We start from the raw sequence: 14,852 nt of genomic DNA on the forward strand, positions 1-14,852 counted from the left end.
AGCAGTACCTCCTTAAGTCATAGTTTATCACTCTAGAATTCATGTTAATTCCTAGCTGGTGCTTCTGGTTCTGGTGCATTTTCAGCAAGTGAGGGAGTGCTAAGGCTGTTGATAAACCATGTTCTTCCAAGCCAGTATCTGAGACTGAAAAAAACAGTCATTCCTTGGCTCTGCTGAAATCTTGGAAGCTGTTATAAACAAACAGAAGCAGAGAACAAAAATCTGCCTTGAGATGCAGCTAGCCTGAATACCCATGATGAGAAGCTGTTGGAAAGAAGAGGCAAAAAAAAGACAGCATCATGATACTGAAGACATTTCTGTGCCTGCACATGGGAGATGTAGTGCAAGAAGAGCTCATCCGTGTGGAAATATAATCTCCTACCATACTGCCAGAAGCAAAGAGTAACACTACCAAGCATCTTCTTATGTGCAATTATTTACCACGGTTGCTAAAGCTATCAAGGCTTTTTTGGGTATTCAGGATTTTTCCCATGGGGAAGGTTGGGATATGGAGTACTCATGGATACATCCCAGTTTTCCTCTCTCTTTACCATTAATTTAACCCTGGCTATAGGTGTATCATGCAGTTACAAGCTTCTAATCTATGCAAGCACTGGGAGGACTGCAGCTTATTATGAGAGGCAGAGAATGACTGCTGCACATATTATCTGCATGCAGGATTCCAACACCTCAGCAGGTCCAGGATAATTACAAATAGGGCAAACCTATCCTCCCCCACTATATTACTGGGCTGAAGATACAGAAGAGAAGCTGCTTTTTGAAATTTCACTGAGCTTGGCTAAAAGCCCAATTCTACAGACTTGGAAGATTTTCTATCATAATATTTCTCTGAAGCTAGCTGTGAGAATAAATGGCAAGAGGTATGTTTGGCTCAAGAGCTGAGAGTTTAAGATTTTTGAAGAATCTTTTTTGTGTTTGTTATGGAGCAAATCCCAAACTTCTTGCTTAGAAGTCCAGGCTCCCTGCTGCTATGGGGCCCCATCTGAACATCTTGACTCTGTGAGCACTTACATTAACACTTTTACTCTCAGCTGTTCTGTTCTCCCTATGGCAGAAGTCAGTTCACAGTAGATGGGGCAGAGCCAGTCCTAGGAGGGGACGAGGGGACAAGGGTGCTAAATATGGTGAAACTATTCCTTATTTACATGGTAGCCAATGCAAGACATTACACAAGGCTGCAAAGCTGAGAGAGGGCTCATATAATAATTCCTGAAAGGGAATTATTCAGTTCTCTTTGGGTTCTGTTGGGTAGATTAGCGATCCAAGAGGATCTCTAATATTTGATTCCAGACATGTAAGATTATTGACCAAGAGGCCTGTAGGACTGTACCAAACTTATAGGTCCTGCAAAGGCCATCTCAAAATTTCATAGCCATGAGATACATACTACATATTTTCATAAGTAAGGAAGGATATGGGGAGATTTCTAGAAGAGATTCAAAGGGCAGAAATCCCATAGCTTTATGCATGATGTGTCTGAGAGGCGCCTGTGTTTATAGTTGGGTCTGCCCTAGGGCACCCCAGGAGCACAGCATCTGCCATGAAAAAACAACCCTCTTTCAAAAGTTGTGAGACCTAGAATTGGTTTGGGAGCTGTACTTCAAGAGCTTGAGAACATCATGACACTCAAAAGCCATAGTCATCTACTTCATCTACCCCCCAGCCTGCTACGCAGGTTATATGTAGTAGCATCAGGACACTGTAAGGTCCTTCCACATTTTTAGACTGTCTCTGGCTGCTGTTAAAAAGCCCACTGTGAGAAATTTACACTTTTTAAATGGATAAGAATGCCAGGATATATTTTTGTTATAGCAATAAACATGTTATATAAAACATTTCTTATGTAAACAGTGGAATTTCCCAGCCATAGGTAAAGCCCTTTGTTTCAAAGAAAATCAGTGTTGTTGCAATAATGTAGTAATTTCATTGTGAGTTAGTGTTTTCACAAATCATCTGGTTTAATGAGCAATGCAAAAACAACATTGACCATTTTGTTCTCAAATTCTGTCTGAGTATGCAGTTTCTACAGACCATCTCAGGAAATTTTGGACTGTTTCCTACTTCCTGCCTTATCTGCTGTGGGAAGCAACATTTTTATTCTTATTTATTTATCAAATGAGCAGAGGGAACAATTTGAAATTGCTGTAATGTTGTTTCTTCTCTTGGTTGCATGTTGAAGTTTTCATAGATGTATTTTGAGATGAAGAGTATTTAAAATTTTCAGCTATGGGGATAGATCACAAGAAAAGTCTCCTGAAAGTCATCATTTTTGTTTTGAATTTACTGATAAGCTGTGACTGATCAAATTAGTTCTTTGACTGGAGGAGTATGAATTACCTTTACCCACGTATAGCTGCATGGGAACTGGAGATGTGGTTACCAAAGTCACATATGGACTCAAAATTCCCCAAATTCTCTTGCTGGAAAAATAAATGCCAACACAAAATGAATAAATGCTGTGGAAAGCAAGTATATAAAGAGTAAGAGCATAACCAAAGAGAATTTGAAGTGAAAAATTAAATTTCTAGAGAGTACAACATCTCCCTTAAAAAAAAGAGGAGGATGGAATATTGTTAGCCAGAAGTGTACTGGTGGGTTGAGGATCTTACAGAAGAAGAGCAGTACCATACCTTGTTCCTGCATGGTTTGGAAAGAGCACAAAGGCCACATGATACAAAATGCCATTTCCTGTCTCCATTCATGTACAGTCTCCTCTTAATGCAAGAAGGAGAGGGAAAAAAAACAAAAAACAAACAAGAAAACTGATAGCACAGTTGATCCAAAAAGGCTAGAGAGGGAAATGCATTCTGGTCAACCTTGTTTGGGAGTATACAGTGTATTAAAGTACCCAAACTTGCCCAACGGAGATTCAGTGTGACCCCTTCAGTACAAGCCTATGGTAAATGGTGTGAATATATCATTAGTTTTACCGAACTGTGAAAAAGTGGAGAACTATACTGGGCCAAAGGCTGCCAATTCATCAGTAAGCCCATAAAATTAAGTCAACCAGGGTCTGGTTTTTCAACAGTCAAACATGACATCTACTTTGAAGTTCTTCGGTACTTTGGCTGAAGATTGGAGATCATCCCTTTCCATGGGACACCTAATTAGATTGGTGGCCATGAGGGATCCAGAGAGGGGGGAAGAGGAAGACAAGGTGCAAAAATGAAGTGTGGATACAAAGCAAAAATACAGCTTTTGTATCCTATCCTCTTAGTTTGACTAGTGGCCCGTGGGAAAAGGAAAGGACATTTGCTTGCAAAATAAGATTCCTTTTAGACAGTTTTTTGCCCTCAAAGATAATCCATAGAGGATTCACAGAGTGAGCTGAATATTAAGAGACTGCCCAATGAAAGCTTACACTGATTTATCAATTATATTGTAGGACACCCAGAACTCCTGCACTGGAACTACTTGGGATGTGTCTGTGCACTGTTAATTTAATCGAAGAAGCTTACTATGTAAAACTTTGTTTCCTATCACCTGCACGTCCCAGTCAATATTTAGCTTCTACTTGTATTTCTTTGCTTGTAAGTCAAATTTCTCTTCATATTTCTTCCATTTTAGTATGTCTTCATTACTCATATCTGTTAAGAAATTAGACCAATTAGTCCTTCAGCATCCCTGTAAATGCCTGTTTTTACTTTTACCTATTCTCCTCCAGAACTGACAATAATTATTACAATATTTTAATCTCAGTTGAGGGCTGCCAGTGGCTCTGATCTTTTCTTATCAAGAACTCTAGTACATCTGTCTATTACATTCCCATAACATTCTCAAAGAGCTATTTTTTTCCAAGCAAGTGATCACAAAGAAGTCTCCTATAGCCTCTCTTGCTATTTCCCTTTTTAATGATGTGCTTTGCAATGTTCATTCTTCACTATCTAGTATTAGTTTCTCACTTTTTCAACATAAACTTTTTCAATAAATGGTACTAATTGGCCCAGGTGATGCTGTCAGGGTGCCACAAGGGCCAGTAGCTCCTTAAGGGAAAGTGAGGAAGAGCTGAGAGGGCTGACGTAGCCAGCAGGGCAGGAACCTCCTCAGCCAGGGCCTGCATCACAGTGCCCAAGCAAAGTGAACAGGGCAGATCCAGAGGTGGAAGACAAGTCCAGCTGAGGGTCCAGATCATGGCAATGAGACAAGCCTGAGGTCAATCTGGAAAATCAATCCACAGGTTTGGGATCAGGTCCTGTAATCATCAGGAAGGTCCACAGCAATGAAGGAGGGCTGAAGTCACATTGGGAAATCAGTCCACAGTTTGGGATCTGGATCGAGGGGGTCCATGGCCAGAAATGGGCATGGCTGCACCCAAGCTGGAGACCAACCCTTCTCCAGCATAGCCCCAGCTTGAGCTTAACATATGGCTCTGAGGCATGGGCAGGGTGTGGGTGGAGGCCACAGGTGAGGCTTGTCAGGACTATTAAAGGCTATTAGTGCCTTCAGGGCCCTGACAGATCCTGATGATACAATTCAAGCAGCTGCACTGGGATCTAGATTTTGAAGGGTGATCTGTGAGCTAGACCTGGAAAACTTAGAAGTTAATCAGTCTGTAAGGTAGTATTTTCAAGAGGCCAAAGCCTGCTCCACACTGAACACCACAGCTTCTTGATACAAAATATTAATTCTGAATAAAATCAAGCATTAGTAGTGTAGTGGAAGAAAATGATGGTAAGATTAAGATATGAAGTCTCCCATGTGAAATCTTTTGAGAGGGAACATAGAATTATTGGCAGAAAATAGGGAAAATAGCAACGAAGTTGAAGGTCTCCTGTATCTCAGAAGAGTTTGTTTTGTGCTTAAGAATATGCAGACAAATTGGGGAAGAAAGAGCCTTTGAATTTAAAAAGAAATCGTTGAATGTACAGATTTCTGTGCTCTTTGAACAGAGGTGCCAACTAATTTGAATGCATATGCTTCCCTCCATATTTTTATCACTTATTTACATGCATAGGCACATGCTTGCAGTTATGTATCTGTGTTTAAAAATGCACACAAGAGCCATTTATGACTTTGAGCTTGTTTTTGTTAATATTGTATATCAGGCCAGCCAGACAAATAGCAATAATATTTCTCTAGCTTACTCATTCTTGGATGTCTCATTTACATATTTATGCAGCTCTTATTTTGTTTTAAAAATAGAGTCCTATGAAATGATCTGCCTAGACTTTTGCAAGGACACAAATCACTGAGCTTTTGAATTTTGGATTAACTCTATCCATTTTATTTCTGCAGTTCTGGACTTTCCCTGGACAGGTAACTATGCCATTGCTTTTCTTTTACTTCAGCAAAGGCACAATGGTTTCAGAATGAACACTTAAGTATACTTAGCATCTGCATCAACATTGTCTGTAACAAATAAACTTATCAGCTTTTTTATATTTATCTTGTAGAACTGTACTTCCATTCTAATTTACCTAATACCAACAGTAATAAAATGAGATGAGCTTTGCATTGTTTTTGTATGTTTGTTAATTTTCCTTAAAACAACAAGCAGATGACAAAACTACTAAAACAATAAGAGAAAAGTGGAACAAATCAAACAGACTGTAACATAAAACCAATGAAGATATTTGCAGGATTCGTTACAGAGTGACATAGCCATGCATTATGACCTGTGTGCTCCTTCTCTCTGCTTTGTACTCAGTTGTGCACTGCTTGCATATAGACTGAAAGGCCAAAAGGAAAGAGCTGCATCCCGGATTGGGGGGTGCAGTCTTTGTGCTATACCTCCAACAACATGACACATGCTTGTACCAACATCAGGTTATAACAGAGGTGAAAATCTAGCTCACTATCAACGGAGGGATGAACCCAAAATAGAAAATAACTTTTCTTCTTTTCCTTTAATGCATTTGGCCAGCTGCTGCATCCCATAAGGGGTTTCTAGTTTGATTTCAGTCTTGTTCAAACTAAAAAGGTTTTAGAAAAGAGTTTTCCTGAAACTCTACTTTTTGAGCAACTCACAGTGGGTAATGAGGATAGGATGTTGAAACAGGTTCTTGAAGCTGTTATATTCATATTTGAGTGAGATGGTCATTATAATGTTAGTCCTGCTAATAGGCCTGCAAGAAAGGGGACTAAATCTGCAATTCAGTCAATTTGTGAGCCTGCTTGAGAATGTATTAGCTGATGCTGATTTGTGCTGATTTGTACACGGTCAAAAAAAACCTGTCATTACTTGTAGAGAGAGATTTTGAGTGTAGTAAAAAGAAGGGTAAAGCATCAGTCTCTTTACCTAATAGATAAAATTCTGAATGTTTAACCTACATCTGTTACCTTTGAAGTAATGATTAGAGGCTCTTTTTAATTAAAGTGGTAAGGATAATCTGTTTTTTCATGCAGTAAAGTGACACTTCGCCAAGAGGGAGCAGTATCCTTATACTTCATTTCCTCTGAACACTGTTTTGATGGACAAACTGGATCTTGGCATTCACTAAAACAATGAGAGTAATAGGCATTTTTTTGCCAGTACCTTGGAGAAGCACCATTAGTATCCTTTTTCTAGGAGGTGCCAGTATGTCTGCCACAACCATATACATAGTTCTAATTAAAATGTGATATTTACTACAGTGTTTCTGAGCCAGAATAGATGTTACATTTCAGTGAAAGAATCTTCCAAGATGACTGGAGAATTTGGTGACATATGGAAATTAATGGGATTTTCATGGTCAAATTTGTCTTAGCATCACTTACCACAAGGAGGTCTTGATTTGTGAGTGCAGCCTTTGAGGCTCTTCCACCACATCAGTCCAACAATATTACTGAAAATGATGATCAAACCACTTCTCTCAAGGGGCTTATAAACATTTGTGGATATAAATAACCCCTCTGAGGATTGGGTGAATATCTTAATGCCAACAAGCGAATTATGTGGGGAGAAGTTAGCTTGCCCAAAGAACAGGAACAAGCTGGTTGGAGCAGTGAGAATAATCTCAACTGGTATTTGAATGTGGGTGGATGCTGAATTGTGCCATTCCCACCAGCTGGTGCACTCACACCTCAGCAGGAGGCCAAGGCTGTGCCAGGTGCTATATCCTCTGCTTTTTATGTGATGAGCCCGTATTGAAAAGCATAAGTGGTGGCTCAACCTATCAGCCTCCGTGTTGGTAGAACCAGCACCAGCTGTAATCTAAAAGCTGGAGACTATGCTCGTGTCGCCCTAAGTCTGAGGGCGTGTGCCCTGCCCATCAGCAGGCCTCAACGGGGTGCATCTGCCCCAGCTGCATGGTGCAGGTTCTCCCAGAATGAAGTATACCGGGTGCATGTGTCTCAGGCAACCTGCCAAAATTAGTGCACTGGGGAGAATTTGGCCCCTTCTCTGTGTGGGCTCCACACTCAAGGAGAAGATGTTTTGTGGCACTAATAAGAAAAGAATTTAGTCCCATAGTTCTCAAGAAGACAAATGTCGAGTGCACAAAATTAAAAGAACACTTGCGCTGAAGACTGATCAGCTGCAGAAATGAATTAGCTTTGCTTTCCAGATCCTCCTACACGTCCCCAGAATAGTTAGTGCAGTTTGCAGTTACACAGTTACCCTGTTTCTGAGTATGTTTTGCTCTCTTTTGTGCTGGTGAAAGAGATATTCTCTGCAACAAGAAAAGCAAGAGGCTCCCTCCGTTGCATGTGGATAAAATCGAGGCAGAGAAGAGCATATGCAGGTATGACTGTTTTCACAGCTACATGCATCTCTGTAGGAGGATAAACACAGGTTTTGTAAGTAACGAATTGTATTGACATTTCCTCTGTGGGCAGTGCTCATGCTTTGTGGGGGTGTCTCTCGCTTGCACACAGCTCTGCGCTGTTATGTAAAGCTAGGCATGCGTGAACTGATTGCCAGAGACAAGCGAGGAAGAGGGGGACCTCGGTGAAGATGAGTCAGATGGGGACAGGGAACACTGTGTCTTTTGTGGAGTGATGTCACGGGGAAAGCACGACCAGAGCCTTACTTGTGTGTCCTCCCAAGGGCCCCTTTGCTCCCAAAACAGGCTGCTGGAAACTGCAAAAGGCAGACCTGCCAGAGCACTGAAAAATTATACATGAGGAAAAAAAAGCCTTGGGGGGAAATGTAACTCGCTTGAGCAATCATGGAATACAAGTTCCAGGGAGGCAGGGAGGGCATCATGCGGTTGTTTCTGTGGAAACTGATGCCTGCTCATCACATGGAAGATAGGAGACAAAATCCTGCCCAGCCTGGCTGCTACTCACATGACAAGGCAAATGCCCCTGCTCCACACCTCTGAGTGCTCTCTTAAGACTTTACCAGTTTCTAGGCCCTGTGTACAGAAACAAAGGTTGATGAAGCTGCAGTAGCATTGCAATAGCTGCAATGCAACCTTGCTGTCAAAATACATTAAGGTTCTCTGAGAAATGCCAGAGGCATTCTCATTATTATACGCTGTTACAGGAATGTGAAGTTGCCTCTTCTTCCTCCCTGCCCCCTCAATGAGATTAAGGGAAAAAGTGGGTTCAGAGGGATTACCTGTTGGGCTTTTTCCACTGTGGAGGTTCAAGGAGAGATGGTGGCTGGAGAATGCGTTTTGGATTGGGATTTTTGGTGCACAGCATCGGATAAAGGAAAACACACTGCCAATCTGTTTTTTCTGCTGTGTCGAGGAAATGAGTGCAGAGTTTTACTGGCAGAGGGGAGGGGGAGTGAGGAGGACAGAGGAAGAGAAGGGAAAAGAAAAAGGGTGATAAGCGCTGAGCAGGCCTCTCATTAACTTCTCTTGGTCTGTGCATATTCTAAGTTTGGGGATATGAAAAGAGATTGCTCTCCAAGCCCTGGATATAGAAATCTTTTTTCTTTTTTTCTTTTTTTTTTTCCTTCTGACAGCTGTGTTCACTGCAGTGTATGTTTTCATGACAGTTTCGTATTCATCAGTTTTTCTATACCAGAGCCAGAGGCGTGTTGCACAGCAGGTTGCTGCAGACGGGAAAAGCTGGTAGTCATATCTCTATACACTCTCCATATGCAAACCCTATGTGTGAGAGAAACCTCTTAAACATCGGGCTAATCTGCAAGTATGGATGAAGGAGAAGCCATGGCATTAAACAATCATGCAGGAGCCATTTTGACATCTCTCCTGCTTGGAGAGAGTTCTTGTACCTGGCAGAATGAAAATAGGGACATTTCATAAATTTCTCAGCAACAAAAACAACATTTGCTATATTAAGAGTATGGTAACTAGAAAGGAACTGCCGGTATTATCGGATGTTACTGGAAACTGAGAAAATGTAATAAGGAGATACATCTGCCCTTTTCCTTTATTTTTTTCCTTCATAGTTATAATTAGTTGCTGTTAGAAAGTCAGGGTGAGATAGACCTTTCTAGCTGAGAACAGCTATTCTGATACTCTGCCGCAATTCCTTCTGCTGTGAATCATCCTCTGAACTCAATGGCACCATTCATAGATGTATTATTATGAATGCAATAAATATTTGCAGGATTTTGACTTTACTGAGGTTGATGCATTGGTCTGTTTGGTTATCAGAGGAGATACAATTTATATTATTGTGAGATGAAGAATCAAACTTTGCTGCTACTGAAATTTTTGGGGGTACACTGTTGGGTCTGAGGTACATGTTATAAGGCTGCAGTATATTTTAAACATGACTGAAAGAAAACAAGCATCTGAAGACAGAAATAGAGACCTGGCTGAATCCCAAGAGAGGGGCTGGAGCTGGGAGGAATTTCACTACAGTAAAGATTAGCATCTTCTGTGAAGAAGAGAGCAGGAAGAATGTGAAGCATTTGTTGCATTTGCATTGTATTGTGACAAGAGATTCACCCTCTGTTATGTGCACGTTTCAGCTGCAGTTAAAATCCTGTGTGCCGCACTTCAACAATTTTTCAAGGAAAAGTCACAAGGAGGTGGGCACGGGAGCAGCTAATTCAGCATTGTGTTGCACTGATTTTAGATTCTTGTGGTTTTATTCTGTATTAAAAATAAGAAGTGGCTGTTTACTCCAGGATTACTGAACGGCCTCTGTTCCCCTGATACCTAGAGGAGGCTGACAATTATTCTCCCTGCGTTCTCCCTGGAGCTATTTTCTCTGCTGGCGGGGAGGAAATTGTTCATGTTTCATTTGTGCTACCGTTGTTCCAGCTGCCAAAGCTGGAATGTTTGTCCGCTAGCCTACATCGGTGGCGGCGGTTTCCTTTTAGACTCACCATCTGTTAGTGTTATTACTATTATCATTTGTATGATGGCAATGCCTAGATGGATGTCCCTCTGTGTTAGGCACTGTGCCAACATGCTGGGAACTGGTGTAGGCAAGTGAGGCAGAAAACGGGCAGGAAGGGGCGAATTCTCTTCCCAAATCCTATAGAAAAGCTGGGAACAGATCATCAAACTCCTCCTTCTCCATGTCTCTTGCCCCTCATTGTGTCTTACTGAAACACCTGCTTAAATATCCACTCTAAATACCATCTTCAGCAGTCTTCTAGTCTGCAGTTTATGAAGCAAGGGTTCTTATAAACATCCTCGTTCAAATTTTTAAATTATCTGTCAAGTTAAAAAGGGAAGAATTTTCATTTAATTTCACCTGGTCCTTATAGTGTGATCTGACAAGTATTCTCTGTAAAAGGGGATCCTTACTGCTTTGATGTCTTCTGGTTGACTCGTGGGGACCCTTGAAAAATGCTTTCAGCCCTGGATGTTGCAGTATTAGTTTAGGCCCAAGCCTCCAGAGCCTCTTCTGGGCTCAGATTCAGAGTTGAGCTTGGCCATGTTGAAATCCATCTAGCATTTTGCTGCTGCCTTTGTTTGGAGCTGTGCAGGCTAACGGTGGTGATGTTTGTACCCCACAGAGCTTGCAGTGCCAGAACTAAACCACTGAGCGGCATTGTCCATCCAAGAACGCCGGACATGCGCTTGGATGCTACCTGTGGTGTCAAGTACCTTACACCTGCAGCTACCAGTGCCACAAATGCATCCGTCCCTCTGCAATCGCAGCTCTGATGAGGTTTAGCAAACCTGTCACTCCTATTTGCATTGTCACAGATCGCTCTGCAACGCTTCTTACCTCATGTGGATGAGGGATTTAGGTAGCAGACGGAAAATATCCTATAAAATCACCCTCAAAAGTAAAAGCACACAGATTTATAAAATGCAAAGCTCCTATCCAAGAATTGTAAAAAGTTGGAGGATAAATAAAACTGCTTGGAGAAGAGAAGACTGAGAGGGGATCTTATCAATGTGTATAAGTACCTGAAGGGAGGGTGTCAAGGGGACGGGGACAAACTCTTTTCAGTTGTCCCGTGTGACAGGACAAGAGGCAATGGGCAGAAATTGAAGCACAGGAAGTTCCGCCTGAGCGTGAGGGGGAATTTCTTCGCTGTGAGAGTGACGGAGCACTGGCACAGGTTGCCCAGAGAGGCTGTGGAGTCTCCTTCTCTGGAGATCTTCAAGGCCTGCCTGGATGCAACCCTGTCTGCCATGCTCTAGGTGACCCTGCCTGAGCAGGGAGGTTGGCCTAGATGATCTCCAGAGGTCCCTTCCAACCTCAACCATTCTGTCTGATTCTTTGGAGAACATTGCTATGTTATCTGGGTTAAATCCAAAGAGAGTGTAAATCACCAAAGAGGTTTTCATGATTTAGAGCATTTGAACTTGGTCTGAAGTGTTTTGACTGTTTTTCTCTCCTTTTTTGTTTCTGTTTTTAACATGACATTTGTGGCTCCAGCTTTTCAAATGATTCAATATAAAACTTACTGGAAAATGTTATCAACAATACTATCTTTTCAGACTTACTTTTTTTCTTGAAGATGAAACTTTGGATCAAAAGATTTCAACTTTAAAATAATTCAGAGCTTTTACTGTTTGCCATTCTGTGAACAATATTTCTGGCAAACGGCTTTATATCATGTTTTCTATTTTCATTTTCTGAAAATTATGACTATTTTTTACCTGGTAAATCCAAGTATTTGATAACTAAGTTTAGTTCTTAAATTATTTTAATAAATCTTAGTAAATATATAAAGAAAACGTAAAGGTGAACATTTCAAATCCTCCCAAGCTGAAAGAGGATCTGCACTTTCCATTAATTCAATTCCTTGATTTTTTTTTTTTTTTTTTTTTTTGATCAAACATCATCCCACTACCCCTCTCAGTCCTGATTTTAGTATACATAGACCAACTGTGGCTGGTCTGAATCATGGGCCTATACAGGAATACATCTTGGAGTCCTGACCTCCACATCAGGCAGACTAGGGACCTGCCTAGAAGATGTCACATCTTCTTTCTGGTAAAATCTTTTCCACGGAAGACAAAAGTGAAAGGAATAAGTGGTTTTGTGCACCTCTGTCTTGCCCTGGTACAGGGTCATAATATGTGCATCCGGCTTCAGGAAATGGAAGTCTCACGCGTTTTCCGGTTTCCCTGTGGCCACTGTGCCTGATTTGCGTGGTAGAGTCACTTTCCTCTTCCACCTTTCTCTGGCCTCTCTTCCAGCCCAGAACTGTGCAATTTCTGTGTTCGTTTCTGTAAGCCAAAAAAGCTATATTGAGGAAGTCAATCAGGCATGACGTATTGCCATTTTGGAGAGAAGGCTGGCTTCTGTTGTCTAGCCCTTTGCTGTTATATTTTTAAACTCAGGACTTTAAATACCTCAAACAAAGCAGGTCTGTGGGGGGGGGGGGGGAGGAGGGGGAGGGAGGTGTTGCCAGTTCTTCATGTAACAAAACGGTTTTGGTTTATATACATTAGAAGAGGATAGTTTTGTGTTTGACAACTATAACTAAAAGCCTGAGGAACATGTATTTTTTGTTGCCAAATGACTTGAGGTATGACCCCCCCCACCAGTAATTAATAGCTTGGTTGTGCTTTCAGTCAGACACAGTGCTTAGAGGAAAAACTCAGAGCTGCAGTATCTAGGGAGACCCTCATGCCCAGCTTCCCAAGGACAAGTACAGTACCTAAATCCCACTGCAATCAGTGGCTCTGCATAACTACTGAGCACCTTGTATGAAGATCAACTGCAATACCTTAATGGTTACCCTCCTGTGTCAGCAAGTTAACATAAATGCAGTAAGGCTAATCCCAGCACAGTCATCCGTGGATGGGCATTCCCCAAGCACTTAGAGGAGTCCATGGCTGCACATTTCTGCTGTATAACAAAGTACATTATTTTATCTGGCTTACATGTTAAAAAAAAAAGGGGGGGGGGCAGCAGCAGCTTGTGGCCTTCTTTTTCTCTTCTCCCCAGATCAGAGCAAAATTCTTGTAGAAGAATCTTCCTTCCTCTCTCAAATGCTTTCACCCAAAGACTAGTGGCATGACAAGCACAGCTTTTCTGAAAGAAATACAGGCAGCAGAGAATCCCTTTACCGGTCCCATAGAATCAGTAAGGTTGGAAGGGACCTCTGGAGATCATCTAGTCCAACCTCCCTGCTCAGCAGGGTTACTTAGAGCATGTTAGACAGGGTTGCATCTAGCTAGGCCTTGAAAATCTCCAGAGAAGGAAACTCCACAACCTCTCTGGGCAATCTATTCTATCCTTTCACTGGATTTGAATTCAGAAAGTCCCTTCCCTGACTGTTCATCATCCAAGGCTAAACAAGCTCTATCATCTCTGCTTTGGATGCTTTCCCTGTCAGTCCCTGGCATTTTCCTCCACTGTCGTTGCAGGGCGCAGGCAAATCAAGCAGCTGCCAAGGGGACGGGATGGCCAGATCTACAAAATGTCCCATTACCTGTTTGCTGATGCCATAAGGCTGCAGAGGTGGGTGGTACATTGCTGCCTCTGGCTGCATTCACCTCCAAGGCTCTCCTCATGCTCAGGTCTCCATATGGAAGGTGCAGAGTCACCTCCAATACCTAAGCAGCTCACTGTTAGCATACATGACAAATTTGTTCCCTCTGCCCTTGCTGTATCCTGCATCTCAAGGCTTCCTCCCAGCTGAAAATAGAGTGTAAGGGAATGACCTACCCATCTCCCTAAAATTACTTATGAGGGGAAAAGCCCTTTGTCTGCACTGTGTTTCTTTAGGATTTATTTCAGTTTGTGTTGCCACCATGCCCGGAGGTCCCAATTAAGGCTGTATTCATCATAGTGTCTGTACAAGCACATCATAAAAAGGTGGATGTGTCCTGTGGACCCTCCCAGGAAATGCTGACACGTATTGCAATAATACAAATTGATGAGGGCAGAGAGAGCATGTCTAATATAGCACACTGAAATGTACATCTGCTTTTTGACAGAGGTTTGCTGCAAATAAATAAGAATCAATTATTTCTGATTTCTGCACAGTCATTGTTTCTTTCACATATCATAACTGAGAAGGATATTGAGAGGGAAAGAAGAGCTCGTTTCTAACACTGTAGCTGAAACCCATCAATAATAGAAGAAATTAGTTTTCTTTTTCCTCAGATCTTCAGATCATGACTAGCTACCTTCTTGAGATATCTTCCTTAGTCCAGTGCAAGTCATTGGCCTCACCTGGAATGACACAACTATAGGATAATCTAGATTGAAAGGGACCTCACCAAGCCATCTAGTCCAATCTTGTGCTCAAAGCAGCACCAACTACATCAGGTTGGTCCAGTCAACTTTTAACTATCTCTGAAGATGTAGATTCCACAGCTTTTGGGGGAAACTTGTGGCACCATCACAGTGATTTTTTTCCTCTGCTATATAGTCTGAATTGTACATGTTGCAGCTTTTTTCCTGTTATTGTCCAACTCTAAAAAAAATCTGAATCTTTCTCCTCTATACCTTTCCCTTAGGCTGCTGTAGACAACAGTAAGATCTCTCCTGAGCAAACCTCAGCCTTTGTGATCTGACCATCTTGGTGGCCCTCCTCTGGGCTCACTTCCCAGGGACTGAGA

General features: G+C 41.8%; 1 long non-coding RNA gene across 1 annotated transcript in view; it reads left to right on the forward strand.

Annotated features, from left to right (window-relative positions):
- Positions 1 to 5,195: 5,195 nt before the first annotated feature.
- LOC134140735 (uncharacterized) overlaps positions 5,196 to 14,852 on the forward strand; it is a 40,739-nt gene continuing 31,082 nt past the window's right edge. Inside the window, exons 1-2 of the long non-coding RNA XR_009958483.1 lie at positions 5,196 to 5,277; positions 7,602 to 7,682. This is a non-coding gene — a long non-coding RNA (uncharacterized LOC134140735). The remainder of the gene's footprint in view (positions 5,278 to 7,601; positions 7,683 to 14,852) is intronic.

This window comes from Rhea pennata, chromosome 1 (assembly GCF_028389875.1).
Source record: "Rhea pennata isolate bPtePen1 chromosome 1, bPtePen1.pri, whole genome shotgun sequence".
Lineage (NCBI taxonomy): Eukaryota > Metazoa > Chordata > Aves > Rheiformes > Rheidae > Rhea > Rhea pennata.